This window comes from Mustela nigripes, chromosome 6 (assembly GCF_022355385.1).
Source record: "Mustela nigripes isolate SB6536 chromosome 6, MUSNIG.SB6536, whole genome shotgun sequence".
NCBI lineage: Eukaryota > Metazoa > Chordata > Mammalia > Carnivora > Mustelidae > Mustela > Mustela nigripes.
The window spans coordinates 76,750,561-76,772,041 of NC_081562.1; the positions used below are offsets into that span (position 1 = coordinate 76,750,561).

The following is a 21,481-nucleotide window of genomic DNA, read 5'->3' on the forward strand; positions in this document are numbered from 1 at the left end:
GGACCCTGGGATCATGATCTGAGCCGAAGGCAGAGGCTTTAACACACTGAGCCACCCAACCGCCCCATATACATTTACATGTTAAAGTAAACTTGCCTGGCAAGAAACATGAATGAATAACCAGAAATTAGAATGTTAACTTTGGCTTTACCTCTGACTTTCCATGTAAGCATATTTCTCATATTTGTTTTATCTGCAAAAATAATATAATGCTGATGTTATATAGAACTGTGAATTACTCAAGTGATTCTAATAGGGTTGTTTCTAAATTGCCTTCAAATATATGGATTTTAAAGACTGAAGTGTTAATATGACTTGGTTATTGGATGTGTGAGGTTGAGAGGGAGGAAGGGGCCAGATGGAGCTCAAGGTTTCTTGCTTGAGCAACAGGATGAAACTTAATGCCAATAACTAAACCAGAAATCCTAAAAAGGGAATTAATTTGGGGAGAGGTAATGATACAGCTATGAATTCAGTTTTAGATGTGTTAAATTTGATATCTCAATGGACCATCAGTAAAACTGATTAGCAGAGTATCGTAGTTAAATCTGAAATTCAAAAAAGAGACTTGAACTAGCAATGTCGAGATTTGGGTTTATCCGCCTAGAGTTGGCCATTAAAACCATGGCAGTGAGTAAAAATTTCCATAGGAAATATGCATAAGAAGAAAATAAAACCCAAAACAGATTTCTGAGGAGTGTCTGCATTAAAGGATGGGTAAAGGAGCTCACGGAGGAAACCCAAGAATGACAAAACACGGAGAGTATGGTGTGGCTTGAATGAAGAAAGCGTTACCAAATGGAAAGAGGGATAAAAGATAATAAAGCTGCATAAAGGCTAAATAAGATCAGAACTAAAAATATATGTTTTTTGAGTTACTTGTCATTAGGCAATCGACCTCAATGAGAAAACTTTCAGAGCTGAGAGGAAAAAGAGAGTCATCTCCAGTGTTAAGGAGTAGAGTGTATGTGAGAGCTTAGAGTCCAATAATGTGATGGGGTAGCAAGGCAGGTGGAAGGGGAGAGGAATATCAGACTGAAATAGAAGGCAAAGTTCAAGCTCCTCCTCTCAGAAGCTAGAAATTTATATTATTATAGTATATCCTCCAGACTTTATCTAAATTGACTCCTGTTATATGGAGTGACTTAAATGTAGATGAGGAGCAGAGTCCTAAACATTATCTGTATTTTTGGTTTTCTCTGTTGTTCAAAGTTGTGGACAGGATCGAGAAGAAGCATTGTAAGTCATTGTTCGCCCTCATGGTCTTGCCATCAGATAAACCTCGCATTTCCTTCTTCAGTAGTCCTTCCTTTCTTTGATTGTTTTCTCACTTTCCTTATGTTCTTCTTAGCCAAAACAGGCCAGAATATTTTGTCTTTCTTCCCCCCCAGATCCAAGGTTCTAAAAGTATTCTTCTTGTGGGATTTTGAATCACAGTTTATTCAAAGTTAATTATGTAGTTTAAGAAAAACCTTCCAGTGCCAAAATAGATATTTTTATGCCTTAAATGATTCCTCTTCCTTAAGAATATATATGTATATATATAATCTGAGTGATATTCAAAATATTTAACAACAAAAAAGATCCTGTATCTATACTTTTATCTGAATCTATATCAATTTGTATATATGTGTGTGTATGTGTGTGTGTGTGTGTGTGTGTATGTTTATATGGTGGCATTAGCTATTGGAAATTGATCTCTTTAGACAAATGTGCATTACCCATTACCCTGTGGCAGTATCAACTCTTTTAAAGATTATTACAATGTAGCCACTGTTAGGTCTCCCAATAATGGGTCCGTGATTAAAGGAGTGAGACTGATATAAAGTGAAGGTCAAGCAAAGCTTTATTCCACACCAAGCATCAAGAATCAGACCGAACATTTGGGGCTGCACCTCCTACAGAGAGGGCGACCCCTCTCTGTTTCACAGACTAGCTTTTAAGGGCAAAGGCCATATGTTTGGGCCTGGCCACGCACAGGTAGCCAATGAGATTGTAACACACAGAGAAAGCTCCACAGTCATGCCAGGTCACACATAAGTGACCAATTGAATTACAATCTACCCTATAGTAGACATTTGACCTAGCCCATCACCTTGGTCAGAATTGGCACCCAAAAGGCTCCCGAAGGGCAGGGCCCATACTGGTAACTAGGGAGACAGTATGCGCCCCCCCTCCCCCCCCCACTGATTGGATGTCTCCACCTGGCCTGACCCACCCTTGTGTTTGGGCTCTGTTACCTGGGGCTGGTTTCCAGGACTTGTTTTTAATTAAGTCCCCTGGGGGAAGAGGAGCAGGGACAGTTTAAAGGTTAAACAACAAGGTTATTGTTTAATGGATGTGGAAGCACTCGGGCTTAATAGGTCCTTACAGCCACTGTATCTCTTGACTCTGATATTAATGTTTATATAAAGTAAAAATTTCACTCCACGAAAATTAATACCTGAATTTAAGAAAACTGATTTCCAGACTTACATGAAACAAACTTCTGATAAAACACTATGTAAACTTGTAGCCTATTTGCTTTTGATAGTGACTGACTTGGCAGTTGCTATGTGAGAAAAAATGGTAGTACAATTAAGTGTGCTTAATTTTTCCTTTTAAATTCATCCCTTGGAACAGTGGTGATTCAGATATTTTTCCATCCTCTCACATGCAGAAAAGCTGTATTTGTTTAAAAGATAAGAATATATGTTAAACCTAGAAAATAATTTTATTATATACTTTATTGACTTTCAGAAAGTTAAGTTTGTGCTGGGATTACACTTGAAAGCCTATTGTAGTAACCCAGGTATTAGCACAGGCCAGGTTGTTAGAGGAGGTGGTGACAGGTGTTCAGATTTCAGATTTGTTTTTGTAGGTAAAACCAGGGCCAGCTTCACAAGTGTGACATCAGTGTGATCACACAAAGTCATTTGCTCAGAAAAGCCCATGTTTGGTTTTAGGCTCTGCTATTATCATCTTGAAATTATTATTCCTGTCTTTATTGAGAGGCAGTTAACATATAACATTGTGTAAGTTCAAGGTGTCCCATGTAACAATTTGATACACATATATATTTGTGAAATAATGTCCATAATAAAGTTAACAACTCTCACTTAAAAAAATGTGCTGTTGTACATAGTGGGAAGCTACAGAGACTTTGAAAACCAAAACTGAAATGAAAATAAAACAAAAGATGGTTGCTTTATGATAGTGCTCTGGACTCTTTATTTAAAAAAAAAAAAAAAGTTTTTTCTGACCTCTGCTCTATTGATGTTGCTGTTTTAAGTACTTTGTGGTGTTAGACACAGATCTCTGTTCTTTTTTTATTCCATTTCTTTTTTCCCCCCCATTTTATTTTATTTCTTTTCAGTGTTCCAAGATTCATTGTTTATGCACCACGCCCAGTGCTCCATGCAATACATGCCCTCCATAATTCCTACCACCAGGCTCACCCATCCCCCCCACCTCTCTCCCCTCCAAAACCCTCAGTTTGTTTCTCAGAGTCCAGTCTCTCATGGTTTGTCTCCCCCTCCAAATTCTCAAGAAACAAATTGTGCCACCAAGAGAGAGAACAATTACAATTTCAAACAAATTCAAATAATTACTTATCAGCAGATATTAGGTTACATGATTTATATTTTATATGTTGTTGGATCCCCCCAAAATTGGGTACTCCAATAATGGGTCCGTGATTAAAGGAACGAGACTGATACAAAGCGAAGGTCAAGCAAAGCTTTAATTCGCTCCAAGCATCAGGAATCAGACCGACTGTCAAACAGACCAATAGGGGCCGCCCCCTACAGAGAGGACAACCCCTCCCTGCTTTCCAGACTAACTTTTATAGAGCAAAGACCATGTGGCTGGGTCTGGCCACACACAGGTGGCCAATGAGATTGTAACACACACAGGAAACTCCACAGTGATGCTAGGTGACCAATTGAATTACAATTTACCCTAGTAGACATTTGAACCAGCCTAACACCTAGTTCAGAATTGGCGCCCAAAAGGTGCCTAAAGGGCCTAAAGGGTGGCGCCCATACTCCTTGGTAGCTAGGAGACAGTATGCGCCCCCACTGATTGAATACCTCCAGCTGGCCTGACCCACCCTTGTATTTGGACTTTGTTACCTGGGACTGGTTTCCGGGACTGGCTTTTAAATAAGTTGGGGGGGGGCACAAGGTCAATTTGAGCTTTACAGCAAAATGGCAGTTCAACTGGGGTGGGGCTGCTCTGGCTGAATAGGCCCTTACAATGTAATTGTCAGAAGCATTTGTCCAGTATTGGACACTGGACTCCAGATATGGTCCTGATCAAAGGTAATCTTCATAACACTTATTTTTTTTTAAGATTTTATTTATTTATTTGCTTGTTTGTTTGTCAGAGAGAGAGAAAGAGAGCAGGCAGAGTGGCACACAGAGGCAGAGAGAGAAGCGGGATCCCCGCTAAGCAAGAAGCTTGATATAGGACTTCATCGGTATCAAGACTTGAGCAGAAGGCAAATGCTTAACCAACTGAGCCACCCAGAGCACTTATTTTTATCAGCACATTTCATATCTCCCTTCCCTAAAATTTAAGATCAATGGGAACAAAGATGTATTTGATGTGTTCTTGTTGGTTATCACTGTATTTGCAATACCCAGAAATGTCTGGAACATAGAATGAGCTGAATAAACTTCTGTAAATGATTTTTATTATCTGTAACATAAATTCTTATTCTGTCATTACTGATGACATTTTACTGGGCATTCTCCTTTCATCTCTCTCCTTAGCGTTGACTCATAGTCAACTTGATCAATTGAGATTTGCATATTTTTGTTTTTTCTTTGCTTGATTTTAAAACCATGACCTCCCTATCCTGTATGAATGTAACTGGAAACTAGTAGTTGATACTACTTTACAGAAGGCAGCAAGAGTCTCATGAGCAAAACCACAGAATTGCAAACCAGTAGAACTGTAAGATAAATCACTTGACTGATGTAGCTGGGTTGAGTTGATCAGTAAAAAGAGGTGAGTAGAAAACAACTTGGACATGGGATAATTTCCTTCGAAACTATATCTGAAAGTGAGGATTGTTGATGGAAGTGGGATTACATTTGAAAGGGTTGCTTGAAAGAGTCCAAGGTAGTATGGGCTTTGTGTGGTTAGAATGGCACTGAGAAGGTATTAATGGTTATTGTGTCAGGAGAATTTCAAAGACCAGAATTCATTTTTGGATGATTAAGGGAAGAAATGGATCTGTCAGTAGTTTTATCGTCCCTGGGAAAATCTGCAATCTCACAGGACAGCATATAGTGGAATAATGATTACAGAAAATACATTTGAGCTAGTAATAATCTCCTTTCATGGAGGAAAAAACTAATGGTGATTGTCAGCTCCTGTGAAAATTTTTACAGAAACTAAAAGGTGGTAAAATCAGTGCTTTGAAAAAGTACTTCACCTCTTCCTACTTAGCTTAATTTCATGGATACTTATAGAAATCACACATTTCACTCCATCTCAACATATAATTTAGTTATTATTTAATTTTTTGTTATAGAAACATTTAAATTAGATTTATACTTTCCTAGTTTTAAGCTTTTCTTTTTAACCTTTCTTTAGCTTTTTAAAAAATCAATGTTTACTAAAATTTATGAGAAACAGGTTAAGGCAAAGTGAGTCTTATGTATTTCTTTCTAATATTTAATAGAAAGTGGTTATTTTTCTTTGTCTACTATATAAACATTGTCTACTATGGACTGTCTACTATATGAAGGAGAGATTTATTTTAATAACTTTACATACTATATTTGAAAAAGGGCTAACATTCATTCCTTCATTCAAATGAAGGATTCAATTGAATGGTTTAATAATATGTATTATAATATTAAGTTATAATTTTATATTATAATTATAATAATTTTATAATTATAATATATATTTCTTTAGGTAGGTTTCCTTCTTTAGATCTTAACTTGGGGAAATTTTTATTTATTTATTTTTAAATTTTTATTAACTTATAATGTATTTTTTGCCCCAGGGTACAGGTCTGGAATCATCAGGCTTACACATTTCATAGCACTCACCATAGTACATACCCTCCCCAATGTCCATAACCAGCCACCCTATCCCTACCCTCCTACCCCTTTAGCAGCTCTCAGTTTGTTTTGTGAGATTAAGAGTCTCTTATGGTTTGTCTCCCTCCCAATCCCATCTTGTTTCATTTTTTCCTTCCTTACCTCCTACAACCCCCAACCCTGCCTCTCAAATTTCTCATATCAGAGAGATTATATTATAATTGTCTTTCTCTGATTGTCTTATTTTGCTCCATGTAATACCCTCTAGTTCCATTCATGTCGTTACAAATGGCAAGAATTCATTTCTTTTGATGGCTGCATAGTATTTCATTATATATATATATATATATATATATATACACCACATCTTCTTTATCCATTCATCTGTTGATGGACATCTAGGTTCTTTCCACAGTTTGGCTATTGTGGACATTGCTGCTATAAATATTCAGGTACACATGCCCCTTTGGATCACTATTACCTTGGTGTAGTTTTTAGGTGGGAGGTATAATTACTTAGAAACTTGGGCGGTTTCGATTTAGCTCTGCAATTTTTTTTTCTGTTACATTTTTAATTAAAATAAGTATATATTACATCTCTATAATCTGATATCCTGATGAGGGGTAACGTATGTAGGTATGTTATGAATGAACCATGGTTAATCTTCATTTATGTACTGTTTACTTTTTACATATTTGAAGAGCATTTTCTCTCAATTTAGGTAAAACATGAATATGCTGTAAGTGTGGAAATCATTTAGAAACCAAGTGTGCAAATACCTAAATTCATGAATATCACAAAAGACTACAGAAAGAGATAGTTACATGATGTTTGTTATTTGTAGGCAAGTTTTCATAACCCAAGAATGAGGTTAAACACAAAGAACTAACACAATGGCTACTTTAAATGGTATGAGATTGCTTTGGGAGTTATGACCAAAAACAAGCAAGTGAGCAAATTTTAAAAAAATCTTAGAGGTCAATATGAGGCAAAAATGTACTATAAGTAATATATTGCTACATAGTTACTTTATGAGTCAATTCTGGATCTAGATAGATTCTTAATGTTATAAAACAAAAGCTTACTTGATTCATAGAATGTGGCCTATTAATTATCTATTGTAAAGGCTACAAAAGCAACTATTTAGGGCATTTGCCTCATTCTGCATGATTAGCTGTAATCTTATTTCAGCTCATCACACTGATGTTTCTGTATTATTTTGTTTTATATTTCTATTCTTTATTTTAATAAAGATTTTTATTATTTATTTGACAGAGAGAGAAAGCACAAGTAGGCAGAGAGGCAGGCAGAGAACAGAGGGGTAAGCAGTCTCCTTGCTGAGCAGAGAGCCTGACGCAGGGCTAGATCCCAGGACCCTGAGATCATAACCTGAGCCGAAGACAGAAGCTTAACCCACTAAGCCACCCAGGCGCCCCTATATTTCTATCCTTATGATAGGTTCTGTGTTCTTACAACACTCTAAGACAGATAAGACTAAGCATTCTTATGATTATGTCAATTACTAGACATGTGAGATCAAAACCTCTGCAAATATACTACAAATCATTGAATTTACACTTTAAATGGGTCAATATTATGGCATATAAACTGTATCTCAATAAAGCTGCTTAAAAAAAATAGATAGAACCAGGACATGATTTTACTTGCAATCACTAGTGACTTGTGACTTGGGACTCTTGGGTCTTCTGTAACATACCATGGTGTCACTTATTTATCCCCCCACGTTTATATTTCCCAACTTCAAAAATTTCCAATGAGCTTCCATTATTAAAAAAAAAAAATGAAACAAGTTTTTGTCCTTTCTTCTTCCTTTTCTGCTTTCTTCTAGAGTTTAGATTTTAAAAAATAGTCTATACACTCTATTTCTACATCTTTGTCCCTGCACCTATTCTAGCCCCTTCCTTTACTACTGGGTTGAGACTTACTTTGCAGAATTCACCTGTTACTCTTGAATTGCCAGATGAAGTGATTTCTGCACAGTTCTTATCTTCCTGGAACTCTTTGAAGTAGGAGACATTCTTTAAAATTTTTTTTTAAGATTTTTTTAATTTATTTGACAGACAGATCACAGAGGCAGGCAGAGAGAGAGGAGGAAGCAGGCTCCCCACTGAGCAGAGAGCCCAATGCGGGGCTCGATCCCAGGACCCTGAGATCATGACCCGAGCTGAAAGCAGAGGCTTTAACCCACTGAGCCACCCAGGCGCCCCTATTTTTAATTTTTTAAAAAAGATTTTATTGATTTATTTCACAGAGAGAGAGAGAGAGTGCATAAGCAGGGAGAGGGAAGCAGAGGGAGAAGCAGGTTCCCCCCTGAGTAGGGAGCCTGACTCAGGGCTTGATCCCAGGACCCTGGAATAATGACCCAAGCTGAAGGCAAGCATTTAACTGCCTGAGCCCCCCAGACACCCCAGAAGTAGGAGACACTCTTATGAAACTGTTCATTAACACGTTTTGTTTGTTTTTGGCTTTAGTGATCCTGTTTTTAACATGTCATATCCCTTCTCTGATCACACGTTTTCTATCTTAACTTTTTGGCTCATCTTGTAGAAGTTTCCACTTCTCCCAGTCCTAGATTTTTCCCACCTGTATATTCTCTCATTCTCTTGGCTTTAGCTCTTACATCTCCGTAGAAATGACATCCAAATCCCTAACTCGAGCTTTGACCACTCTCTCAGCTTTGGGGACATATTTTCGGCTCCTTTTTGATTTCTCCATCATCTGCATCCTTTGAACCTTAAAAATAAGTATTCTCCCTTCTTCCTCCAGACACTATCTCCCAATCTTAATCAATAATATATTGATACATCTAGTCAATCATGCTCTAATGTTCAGAGTATCTTTAATTCCTATCTCCTTTTTCATTCTCTATATTTATTATCATGGTAATAAACTATTCCCAGGACTTAAAGGCAGGGAAATGGCTAACGTTACATATGCAGCGTAGGAACACAGAGTTCCCTCAAGACCTTTGTAATGTTCCAGGTGGCTGTCCTGGCACAGACTTCTTTGGTATAATGTAAACAAACAAAGTCTTTAGAGTCAACCCAGGATTGGAGCTTTCATATATGGCACATCATTGTGAATTACAAAAGGTTGCTTCCAAAATATATATCCTTTCATTAAAAAGAGTCACAATACTGATTTTGTAAGACAAAATTTACTGTTACCTGTGGAAAATTTCTATAATAAACATACAAATCTGTACTAGCTATGCCCTTATATGTTTTAAGGGGCACATAAATTGCACAGCCATGAATAGTAGCTCTAGATATATGATACAGTGTTTAAATCCTGGCCTTACAGTTTGGTATCTGTATAACCTTGGTAATATACCACATCACCTTAAACTTCATATCCATGACCTATAAAAGGTGACTTATAACACCATTTCTTTCAGAGTTTTTAGCAAGGGTAAGTATGGAAAAATTATATATAATTAGTTTACCTGCATTTGTTCTAAGTCTGCTCCTTCAAAGGCTTGCATAGTTTATAAGATGCTGGATTGTGAAATTCTTTACACTAAAGAGGAGATGAAAATACTGTTGGTTTTAACAGCTTACTATAAGTCATTAAAAATTTTGTCTTTGGGGGGTGCCTGGGTGGCTCAGTGAGTAAAGCCTCTGCCTTCGGCTCAGGTCATGATCTCAGGGTCCTGGGATCAAGCCACACATTGGGCTCTCTGCTCAGCAGGGAGCCTGCTTCCCTCTCTCTCTGACTGCTTCTCTGCCTATTTGTGATTTCTGTCAAATAAATAAATAAATAAAATTTTAAAAAATTGTCTTTGAGAATATTTCATTGAGAATATTCCAAAAGAACTAAAGGAATAGTTGCCCTATTTTCCCAATCTAAAGGTCTAGCCTAGAACCTAATGTTTATATCTGAATGTTGCTGCTAGCTATTTGGTTAAAACAGGAGAAGGCTTTTAACGCACTATGAGAAAATGTCTGGACTTCACTATTTCCATGTTATGATTATATTTTATTATTCTCCTGTTTCAGAGTTAGCAAACTACTGGACGGGGCCATGTCCAGTCCAGGTACAGTTGTTGTAAATAAAGTTTTATTGGGACACAGCCATACACACTCATTTATGTACTTTCTAGGCTGCTTTCCCAATCTACCAACTAATGGTAGAATTGTGTAGTTGTCGACACCTATTGGTCCATCAAGCATAAGATATTTACCATCTGGCCCTTTACAGATAAAGTTTTCTGACCCCTGCCTTTTCAACATTGTAAAATATTAATTCACTTGAACTCCCACTTTGCTCAATTCTATTCATAGAAAAAAAACAACAAAGATTGTATTGATCTGGAGTATGGTGAGTCTTATTTTTTCTTCCAAAATACCTTTTATTAATGAACAATGAACATTTTATTACTGAAGCTACTTGCAGTATACTGCCTTAAACACATACAGTTCCTTAGGTTTTATTAAAGACAAAACAAGACAAATGAAAAAACCCTAAGGCAAAACAGCCTATTCATTTTCACCAGATTTTACTGGCATTACCTAGAAAATGTTTCCTGTAAGAAATAAGCTTTTAAGAACTGATCTTTTCCCTTCTTTTGACATTAAAATGTGATGGTGGGGAAAATCCCATTTAATAGTTAGAAGAACCATCTACTCGATGACATAGTGACTGTTTCTTGTCGAAAACAAATTTGGATTGGAACTTGGGGAATTCTATTTGTACCTATTTTCATTAAAGCAAGTGGTTGAAACCATACCTTTCACATGGGAAAATAATCCCTATTTTGCAAGATTCCTAATGTAATAATGTATGTTAAAAATTTGGTAAATAAGTGTTTCTCAATTAATAGTAGCTCTCACTTTTATTATAAAGATTAAGTTCATTAATTAATATATATCAAATTAATTGAACTTATCCTTCAGAAATTCTATTTAATACTCAATTTCCCACCTGTTTCTTTTAAATTACTTAATTCCTTCTGTGTGTTACTTCTCATTCTTTAAAATGAATAAAAATTTAACCCTCCTCACCTTTTTTCACCTGCCACTTAAAAGAATTCCACCGAGGAGATTTACAATTTAAAAGCTAGTTGTCTGGTGGTGTTTGGATATGTAGACATAAGTGAAGATATAATTATTTATGAAACACAAAAATATATAGCAACATTTTAGAAATTTATTATTATTATTTTTTTTTTGGCAAGGTTTCCGATGTCCTTAATACCAATAGCTATGGATTGGACCTCAATTATAAGTACATTCTCTAAGAAGTTTGCCATCTCTCAAGACATTCTTTGTAATGTGTTTTATTTTTTAAAAAAGATTTTATTTATTTATTTGAGAGAGAGAATGCACAAGTAGGGTGAGCAGCAAGCAGAGGAAGAGGGAGGAGCAGGCTCCCCACCGAGCACGAAGCCTAATGTGGGACTCCATCCCAGGACTCAGGGATCATGAACCGAGCTGAAGGCAGACACTTAACTGACTGAGTCGCCCTGGTGCCCCTGTAATGTTTTAAAGTCAAGTCATGAAAGTTAAGTTTTTCCATTATTATTAATGGTGAAGCAGTTAAGAAATTCTTTGGGATCCAATACAGTAGATCCCCAAAGTTAAGTGAAAATGGGAGCAGAAATGAAATCCCTTTTTAGAAGAAGAAATTGATTTTAAAATGTATCATTTCCATTGATATCAAAACAAAGCTACAATCAAAGTACAACAGGATACAAGCATAGTTTAAAGCAATCTAGTTCTGGTTTCTGCCCCTGTCATTGTTATGAGGGCTTATTTTAACTGGAAATCTAAATCTCCCTAAAGTCATTGTAGTTTTGGAGCAAATATAAGGAGTTTAAAGTTAGAATTTTGTCTGGATTCCTCAAATCTGGATCATATATCTTTCTTCTGAAAAGGCTTCAGGTGAAAGTGTAGTCTGCATTTTATATCCTATTGTAGACCAATAATCTTGGGAAGCTTTAAATTTACCTACTCTGGGGACTATTGTTTATCAGTACAAGGACATGGATATCAGTACAAGAGATGCTCTGTACTCTTATTATACCAGGAGCTCTACTCACCAAAACAAATGGCATATTCAAGTATACCAGAATTTGAAGTAGGGACACCTGGGTGGCTCAGTGGTTGAGTGTCTGCCTCTGCCTTTGGCTCAGGTCATGATCCCAGGATACTTGGATCAAGTCCCACATCAGTCTCCCTGCTCAGCGGGAAGTCTGCTTCTCCCTCTGCCTGCTGTTCCCCTTGCTTGTTCCCTCTCTCTCAGGTAAATAAATAAAATAAAATCTTAAAAATAAAAAGTATCTAGTAGAACCTCTCTCTCTCTCTCTCTCTCTCTCTCTCTCTATATATATATATATATATATATAAAGAATTTGAAGTCATTGGAAGCTAGTGTGGAGTATTTACATAGAGTAAATATAGCCTGATTTGAAAAACATGGTTTGGGAAAAATTATAGGAAGTTAGGGTTGGACAAGATCATGAGGAGCCATTTATCTCACAGTTTGTGTAAGATGGAACTACTGGAAGGATTTGTTGCATGCACATTCAGTTGGGAAAAGTGATAATGAATCAACTGAATAATTAGGCTTTGAAGTTTAAGGCCACTAGGGATTTGAAATGTTTGAGATGAAAATTTTGAAACATTAGCCAAGAATTTATTTAGTTCTCAATTCTGTGGGAAACTACAATATGATTCTAGGATAACCAACATATAAAGAAGAACTTGAGAAGATTTCTCATATTTAACTTTGTCTTATATTTTCATTGAGAGTGGTGTTTTGTTTCATTTTTTGAGAAAAATAATGACCAATCCTCATTTTAACGTTCATCTCAAAATTCCATGAATTGAAAGAGAAGGGCCGTAAAGAAAACAAGCACTCTATTCAAGCTTCTTGTTTTGGTTAGAGGTTCAGGACTCATAGACTAGGAATATGTGACCTACTTCCTGGAATGACTGATTGATCACACGAATGGGTAGACTTTTCTTTTCTTCTTAACATTCTTATTTAAATTCCAGTTAGTTAACATACAGTTTAATATCAGTTTCAGGTATACAACGTAGTGATTCAACACTTCAATGTAATACCCTACGTAATACCCTATCACACGTGTACTCCTTAATTCCCATCACCTATTTAACCCATCCCCCCCCATTGACCTTCACTCTGGTAATTATCAGTTTGTTCTCTATAATTAATAATCTGTTTCTTGGTTTGCCTCTTTCTTTTTTTTCCCCCTTTGCTCATTTGTTTTGTTCCTTAAATTCCACAGATGAGTGAAATTTTCTTTTTTAAAGAATTTTATGCCAGAATAATAAAAGTCACTTTTCTTTATGGAATGGTGTGACTCATTAAGGAATCAAGCTTTATCTTACCCTAGAAAGCAATCATATGCTCACTAGTAAGGTTACCTCTGTTATTAAGAGCTGGCTTGTTCATAAACAACTAAAGGTAGGAGCCAAATACATGAAAATAAGCTGGATATGAAACAAATTCAAGATTCTTAAAATGTAAGGGAACAGAAAAGCAAATAGTAACTTTGAGATATAAGCAATGACTGTATTAGGCCTCTTAAGCCAGTACATGAGTAAAGTGTTAAGAACAGGTGAATTCACAACCATATCTGGGCTAAAAGCCTCAGATGAAACAGAGGGAGGAAAAATTTCACATAAGCTACCAGAAGACACACTAAAACTATACTCCCCCACTTGGGTCTCTATCCCATTGTACATCTATCTTGATCATTCAGAACAGAAAATTTAAATCTCAGTTCAGACTGAGCCATTGAATATTGACCCATTACTTTGTTGACTATGTGTCAGAGATCCTGGATAAACTCGCCTTTCCTTTCCTGAGGCTGCCACTGGAGACAAGTATATACCCCTATATAGAAATAACAAGGTAGTTTGAATTTTGTTATTTTGTTATTTTATATGGGATAAGGGGAAGGTTGTCATTGTTATTCCTGCCTCCCATAAAATTTGTCACCAAAGTGAAGTACTGGTACAAGAGAACCCAAAAGCAACATCAATGGGTAAATATAGCAGCATAAAGAGTCATAAATTTAATTATCTCTGTGTGTACACATTGTCTTCTCTGTTGTACTCTATTATAGTAAAAAATGGATCTTTATTGATTTGTTTAATGCCTACTTACATTTTGGCTTCTTCATCTGATTTCATATTTTTTTAGAGAAAAGAATAAATTTCCCTTAGAACAGTGGTATAAATGGTGTAATAGTATAGTATAGTATAAATGGTAGAGTAGTGGTACAAATGATTAAAATAAATGAGTTTTGGAAATTGAATGCTTGCTTTTGTGATCTCTTTCTACTATTTTTCATTAATCATCTCATGAGATTAAATATTCTTTAGAATACTACTTGGGTACAATTTTGCCTTGTCACTTAAGAAATTATTAATCCTTGAAGTTCAATTTTGTGACAAAACATCTTAATTGATTTACTTTTCAAGCCCGCTGCCATTAACAAAATATGTCTAATCCTTGAGGAAGAGGTTTATAATGCTTCTGCATGAAAATATTGAACAATAAAAATATGTCTGGAAAACACTTTTTTTCTCCCCAGCCCTTCACATGGTTTTCCCCCTTAATTAAAACAACAACAACAACAACAAAAACCCAAAAAATGAAAGGGGTTCTAAAATGCCAACTCTGCTTTTTTAATTGACCAGAGGAAAGCCAGTATTCTCCTCTTCCATCTTACTGAATCTGTGAATGTTCTCCAGTCCTCATCTGATTTGCACTGTACACTCTTAGTCAGTCTCTCTCCTTCCAGACAATCCTTCTTCTTGGCTTCTCTAACACCATACTCTCTTGGACCTTCCTGGTTTCTTTGTCTTCAAAGACAGAAGTCTTTGTCTCCCCCACTGGTTCATTTTCCACAGCCCATTTCTTAAATGCCTGTGTTCCTCAGGGTTCTGTCGTTATGAGTCTCTCTTCTCATTTTCCCACCCCTTTGCCTTCTGCAATTTAGCCCAGACTTGAGCAGTGCAGGCTATCTGTTATTAGTTTTCTATCGCTGTGTAACAAATGACCACAAACTTAGGGAAATTAAGACAATACTCATTAGTATGTTACAGTTCTGTAGGGCAGAAGTCTGGGTGAATTTCATCTGGGTCCTCTGCTCAGGGTCTCAACAGGCTGAGATCCAGCTGTCAGCTAGGACTGAAGTCTCACCTGAGGCTTGAGGTCCTCTTCTAATCTCACTGGTGTTGGCAGGATTCAGCTTGTGGTTGTAGGACTGAATTCCTCATTTTCTTGATGGCTATTGGCCAACGACTATTTTCAACTCTTAGAAGCTGCTCTCAATGCTCTACCATGTGGGCCTCTGCCTAGGCCTTCTCACACATTCAGTCTTAATCTCTGATGTCAGGGAGAGCCCAATCTCCATCAAAGTGGTCAACCGATTAGGCCAGGTCCACAAGGATCTCCCTTTTGATTTTGAATAGTTCAAAGTCAGCTTGTTAATAACTAAACCATGGGAGTTCTTTCCCATCACATTTACAGGTTCCCCCCACAGAAGAGGGATTATACAAGGTGTGAACACCAGGAGTTAGACATGTTGGAGGCCATCTTCGAATTCTGCCTTCCATACCCTAGTTCTGGCATTTACTAGGTGTGTGAGTTTGGGCAAATTATATAATTTCTTTGTGCCTTGGTTTTCTCATCTTTAAAGTGAGATAATAAACAGTACTCTTTATGGGGTTATTGTAAGAATTAACTGGATTGCAACATATAAAATGCTTAGAACAGTGACTGATACATAGAGTCTGCAAAAATTTAGTTATCATTATTAAGCTATTTTTCCCCATCTACTCCCATTGATGCCATGGGAGTAGATACTGCATCTATGTTATTGATATTTCTTCCAAATTTATATCTCTACTCAAGGTATCTATTCTGAACTTTAGACCGTTATAATTTCCTAAGTAATATCTCCACTTGTATATCTAATAAGCAATCTAAATACAATTTGTCAAAACTAAACACATGATTTCACTTGCAAACATGATCCTGTCTAGTAATTCTTATCATAGTAAATAGTGCCCTTTCATGAATTTCCTTACACTTATCAATTTCTTCTTCTTTTCCTACCATCCATTCATGAAAAAAAAAAAAAAAACTTTTTTGGAGTATTTACTGCGTGCAAAGTATTGTGGGAATGATCATTAAAACTCTACCCTCCTGTAGCTTACCATCAAGTGAGAGAGGCTGATTATAAGCTATCTTCCAAAACTTACTGAAGCAAACCAATTTTGTCAATTTCTTTTGCAAATACCCTAGATCAAAGCCACTTTCCTTCCTTCTTGAACTACAGCAATAGCCCCTGGCTGGGTTCCTATATTCTTCCTCTACTTTCTCTTTCCTCACCAGAGCTACCATCAAGGAGATCTAACTACCCCATTGATCTGCATAAACCTTGCATTAACCTCCCATAAAGTGTAAGATTAAAAAATAACCTTCCTTAACCTGCTATGGCCCTGCCTAACCTCACCAGCTTTACACACACCTACACAACATTCCATTTCGTGTTTTAATCTTAGAGCCTTCTTCCTACTTCTCAATAGTGCCACACCCCTTCCTGCATCAGCACCTTGCAGTTGCCAGGCCTTCTAAGTGGAAATTCTCTCCTCTACCTGCTGGGTCTTACCCAGTGATTCTCAGCTCAAATTTTATTCCTCTCCTTATTCCCTCAGAGTAATTCAGGATCCCCATTGCACTCAAGGTACCATATGAGCCTTCTTCATGACATTTAGTATGGTATACAGTTATGTATTGAGTTATTATCTGATTAATATTTGCTGTCATTCTGGGAGAGATATGTTTGATTCAAAATCTAAAGGACTAGTTTCAGCTATGTGAATAGGTAGGTTTTACAACTGTTTTGTTTATGAGGAAACATGACATAGTCTGTATCTCTGTTTCAGTTTAGACCAAGCTTATCCTAACAGTATTTAGGAGCGAACACATTTATGGCTATGAGGGTTATTAAAGACCTGAACAACAACAAAAAAAAGAACAACAACAAAAGACCTGAACAAGAATGTGAAAAAGTATTCTATAAACTATCAAACTTAACACACAACTTTTGTTGCTATTACTTTTATTAAAATAACCAAAACATCAGTTTATTTAAAACCCAAGGTGGGTTGGATTTAATCCATTTGATTTTACCCAGGTACTTAGCTTCCTCAATGAAATGTTTATTTATACCTGTTTTTTTCTCCTTAAATTTGTGTTTGTATGAGTATTAGTGTGCCATCTACGAATACGTATACATATTATGAGATATACATGTACACATATACACAGTATATGTATGTTGGATATGGCGTATATACAGGCTTCTCCAAAATAAATTCAAGTTTAGTGTTTAGTATAATAAAGTGGGACCAATTCAGCAGTTCTTACTCTGTTTTATTTAAAATGTTAATTTTTAGTTCAGTTCAGTAATGGTGAATAAGAGGATATTTTGGCTATGAACCATCAATTGGCTTTGCAAACAATAACAAAATTTGAATCCCTTTCAGTTAAAAGTGTTTGCTGATTCTATAAATGTATTTTACAAATACGCTAAAACTTGACTGCACTGGTCAAAGCAACAAACAAAAACTTGTAGAGGATTAAAAGGCCTCTATTTTTTTTGTAAAAAATGTTAAAAATCATATAAGGTAAAAATATCTTTACCTTCAAGCTAATTAACTGTAATTTCATAATTATTGATTTATAGATATCCAACTGGGATCATTTCTGAAGGTGAATTCAGAGCAATCTTAAGGTAAGCTGTTTAGGGTATATATGTATATGTGAGTGTGTGTGTGTGTGTGTGTGTGTGTGTGTGTTTTAAAGAATAAAAATAATGATACTGATAATGATATTGGTTCTGTTTTAAAAAATTTAAAAAAAAAGAAAAAAGAAAGAGAGGAAGACATACCATAGGAGACTTTTAACTATAGAGAACAAACTGAGGTTGCTGGAGGCAGAGGACAGGAAAATGGGTGATGGATATTAAAGAGGGCAGTTGTGATGCGCCCTGGATGTTATATGGAAGTGATGAATCACTAAGTTCTACTCCTGAAACCAATATTACACTATATGTTAACTAACTGAAATTAGTTAAGTTGAATTAATTGAAATTTGAAAACATCAAAACATATGATAAATTGCTTGATGACGACTTAATAAATGTCCTTTCTGCTAATACCCATATGAGTAAATCACTGCAAACATACAAAACAATTAGAGAAAAATTAATACAAATAGTGTAGTGCTCAATGTTACTGAGTTTACAGATGTTGGAATGAGTTATCAAATGTGAGCTGAGTAATGGGGACATATCATGGAATTAATAATAATAACAACAATAATAATACTGTTTACTTAGCATTATAGTCTAGGCACTCCACTAAACACTTTATGAAATGCTTTATGTCATACAATCCTCACAAATTCTTGTAGCCAAAGTATTATTATTATTGTCATTATTATAAATCTCATTTTATAATGAGAAACCTAAGGCCTATCTAAAGTCATGTGATAGTGAGTGGCATGGTTACGAGCTGAGGTCTATCCAACACCAAGTTTTGGTTTCCTCCCACTATATAAAATGCCTAGAGAATGTAAGAGTTAAACAGCATTTTGTGAATTTTGGATTGATAGGACAACGAGAAGGGGATTTTTTGCAGTATTAAGACCACTTAACAAAATTGTGAAAGATGATCTAGATATTACTATGCTCAAGTGACAAGTTGGAATGAAGAGTATTTGAGGAAAATGTAATAAAAATTGTGCAGCCAGAGCAGATGGAGGTTATAGACCTATTTTGGTGGATAATACTAAGTGATTATTCCAGTTTCATCTCTATTGTCCTCTAGTTAAAAAATACTAAGCTGGATTTTTACTGTTGTAGTTGAGTACAATAATCCACAATCTGGTTAGAGTAACAAGTTAAAAAACAATTAGCAATAAAATGCTAGAATTAGGAGGGATCATGGAAAATTATGTAGTCCTTTCAAGGCATGAAATGACAACCGAATCCTCATAGAGGCAGTGGAAATAGGCCTGCTATTACCAGAAGACATGAAAGCAAACAAATATGACAGGTCTCATGATAGGTTAGATAAAAGAATAAAGGGGAAGGAAGAGCAGAGATGGTTTCAAGTTTATTCTTACAGCAAAAAAGAAAATTGCAAAACTGATAAAAGGGGGATATTATTAGAGAACCGAGTGAGTTTGGTTTTTCTTTTTTGCACCTGAAATATCAATGAGGCCCCACATTCATATATCTTATAGGACATAAAAGCTTACATGAAGAAAAAAGTTGAAGATTGGGCTCCAATTTCATTAAATGTATTTTTAAAAAGTCTTTAGAGGGGGTGATAACAATGGAAGGATTAGTATAAAAATAGAAGCACATAGGGGTGTTTTTTAAAATTTTCTTTTTCTTTTTTTTTAAGTTTTTAATTTTAATTCCAGTATAGTTAATATACAGCATTATATTAGTTTCAGGTGTACAATATATGATTCAAGAATTCTATACAGTATTCAGGACTAACCATGATAAATATACTCTTACTCCCCATCACCTATTTTACCCATTCTCTGCCCCCACACCTGGTAACCCTTGGTTTATTCTCTATAGTTAAGAGTGTTTCTTGTTTTGTTTTGTTTTCTATTTTTCCCTTTTTTTCCCATTGCTTGTTTGATTTGTTTCTGAAATTCTGCTTGTGAGTGAAATAATGTGGCATTTATCTTTCTCTGACTGACTGACTTCACTTAGCAACTACTCCATCTACTTCCATCCATGTCCTTGCAAATGGTAAGATTGCATTCTTTTTTATGGAATAAAATAAATAAATAAAACTCTTTTATGGAATAATATTCCATTATAAAAAAATAATATTCCATTATATATCTTCTTTATCCATTCATCTATCGATGGACACTTGGGCTGCTTCCATAATTTGTGTATTGTAAATAATGTGCAATAAACATAGCGTGCATGTATCCCTTTGAATTCATGTTTTTGTGTTTTTGGGGTGAAAAACTAGTACTGCTATTATTGGATCATAGGGTAGTTTTATTTTTAGCTCTTTCAGGAACCTTCATACTGTTTCCACAGTGGTTGTTCCAGTTTATATTTCTACCAAAGTGAATGAGGGTTCCTTTTTCTCCACATTCTTTCCAACACTTGTTAGGTCTTTTTGATTGTTATGCATTTTGATTGTTATATATTTTTTATTTTAGCCATTCTGACAGGTGTGAAGTGACGTCTTACTGTAGTTTTGATTTGTGTTTCACTGATGAACATCTTTTCATGTGTCTTTTGGCCAGATATCTATATGTCTTCTTTAGAAAAATGTCTGTTCATGTCTTCTGCCCAGTTTTATTTGGATTATTTGGGGGGTTTTTTTGTTGTTGTTTGTTTGTTTGTTTTTGGTTTTGAGTTGTGTAAGTTCTTTGTGTATTTTGGATACTAATACTTTGTGAGATATGTCATTTGGAAATATCTTCTCCCATTCCATAAGTTGCCTTTTAGTTTTGCTGATTGTTTCCTTTGTTGGCAGAAGCTGTTTATTTAGATGTTGTCCCAATAGCTTTATTTAGCTTTTATTTTCTTTGCCTCAGGAGAGATCTAGAAAAAAGTTGCTATGGCTGATGTCAGAGAAATTACTGCATGTGCTCTCTTCTAGGGCTGTTTTGGGTTCAAGTCTCATATTTAGGTCTTTAACCCACTTTGAACTTATTTTTGTGTGTGGTGTAAGAAAGTGGTCCAATTTCATTCTTTTGCATGGAGCCGTCCAGTGTTCCCAACAGTACTTGTTGAAGAGACTTTCTCCTATTGAATATTTTTTCCTCTTTTATCAAAAATTAATTGACCATATAATTATGTTTATTTCTGGGTTTTCTATTCTGTTCCACTGATCTAGTGTTTGTTTTTGTGTCTGTTTTGCTTACTACAGATTTGTAATATAACTTAAAGTCTGGAATTGTGATGCCTCCAGTTTTGCTTTTCCTTTTCAGGATTGCTTTGACTATTCAGGGTATTTTGTGGTTCTATTCAAGTTTTAGGATTGTTTGTTCTAGTTCTGTGAAGAATGCTTTTGGTATTTTGATAGTGATTACATTAAATGTGTAGGTTAATGTAGGATATCATAGACATTTTAACAATATTTGGTCTTCTAATCCATGAGCATGGAATGTCTTTCTATTTTTTTCTGTCATTTTCAATTTCTTTCATTAGTGTTTCATAGTTTTGAGAGTAGTGATTGGTTAAATTTATTTCTTAGCATTTTATTTTCTTGGTGCAGTTTTAAATGTGATTTTCTTACTTTCTCTTTCTGCTGCTTCTGCTAATAGTGTATAGTCCTGAACAGATTTCTGTACATTGATTTTGAGCCTGAGATTTTACTGAATTCATT

At 35.6% G+C, this 21,481-nt stretch overlaps 1 protein-coding gene across 3 annotated transcripts in view; it reads left to right on the forward strand.

Moving 5' to 3' along the window:
* CNTN1 (contactin 1) overlaps positions 1 to 21,481 on the forward strand; it is a 353,970-nt gene that overhangs the window by 69,355 nt on the left and 263,134 nt on the right. For all 3 annotated transcript variants that reach the window (XM_059402903.1, XM_059402902.1, XM_059402901.1), the window contains exon 2: positions 17,791 to 17,838. The gene's annotated coding sequence lies outside the window, so the exon portion shown is untranslated. The remainder of the gene's footprint in view (positions 1 to 17,790; positions 17,839 to 21,481) is intronic.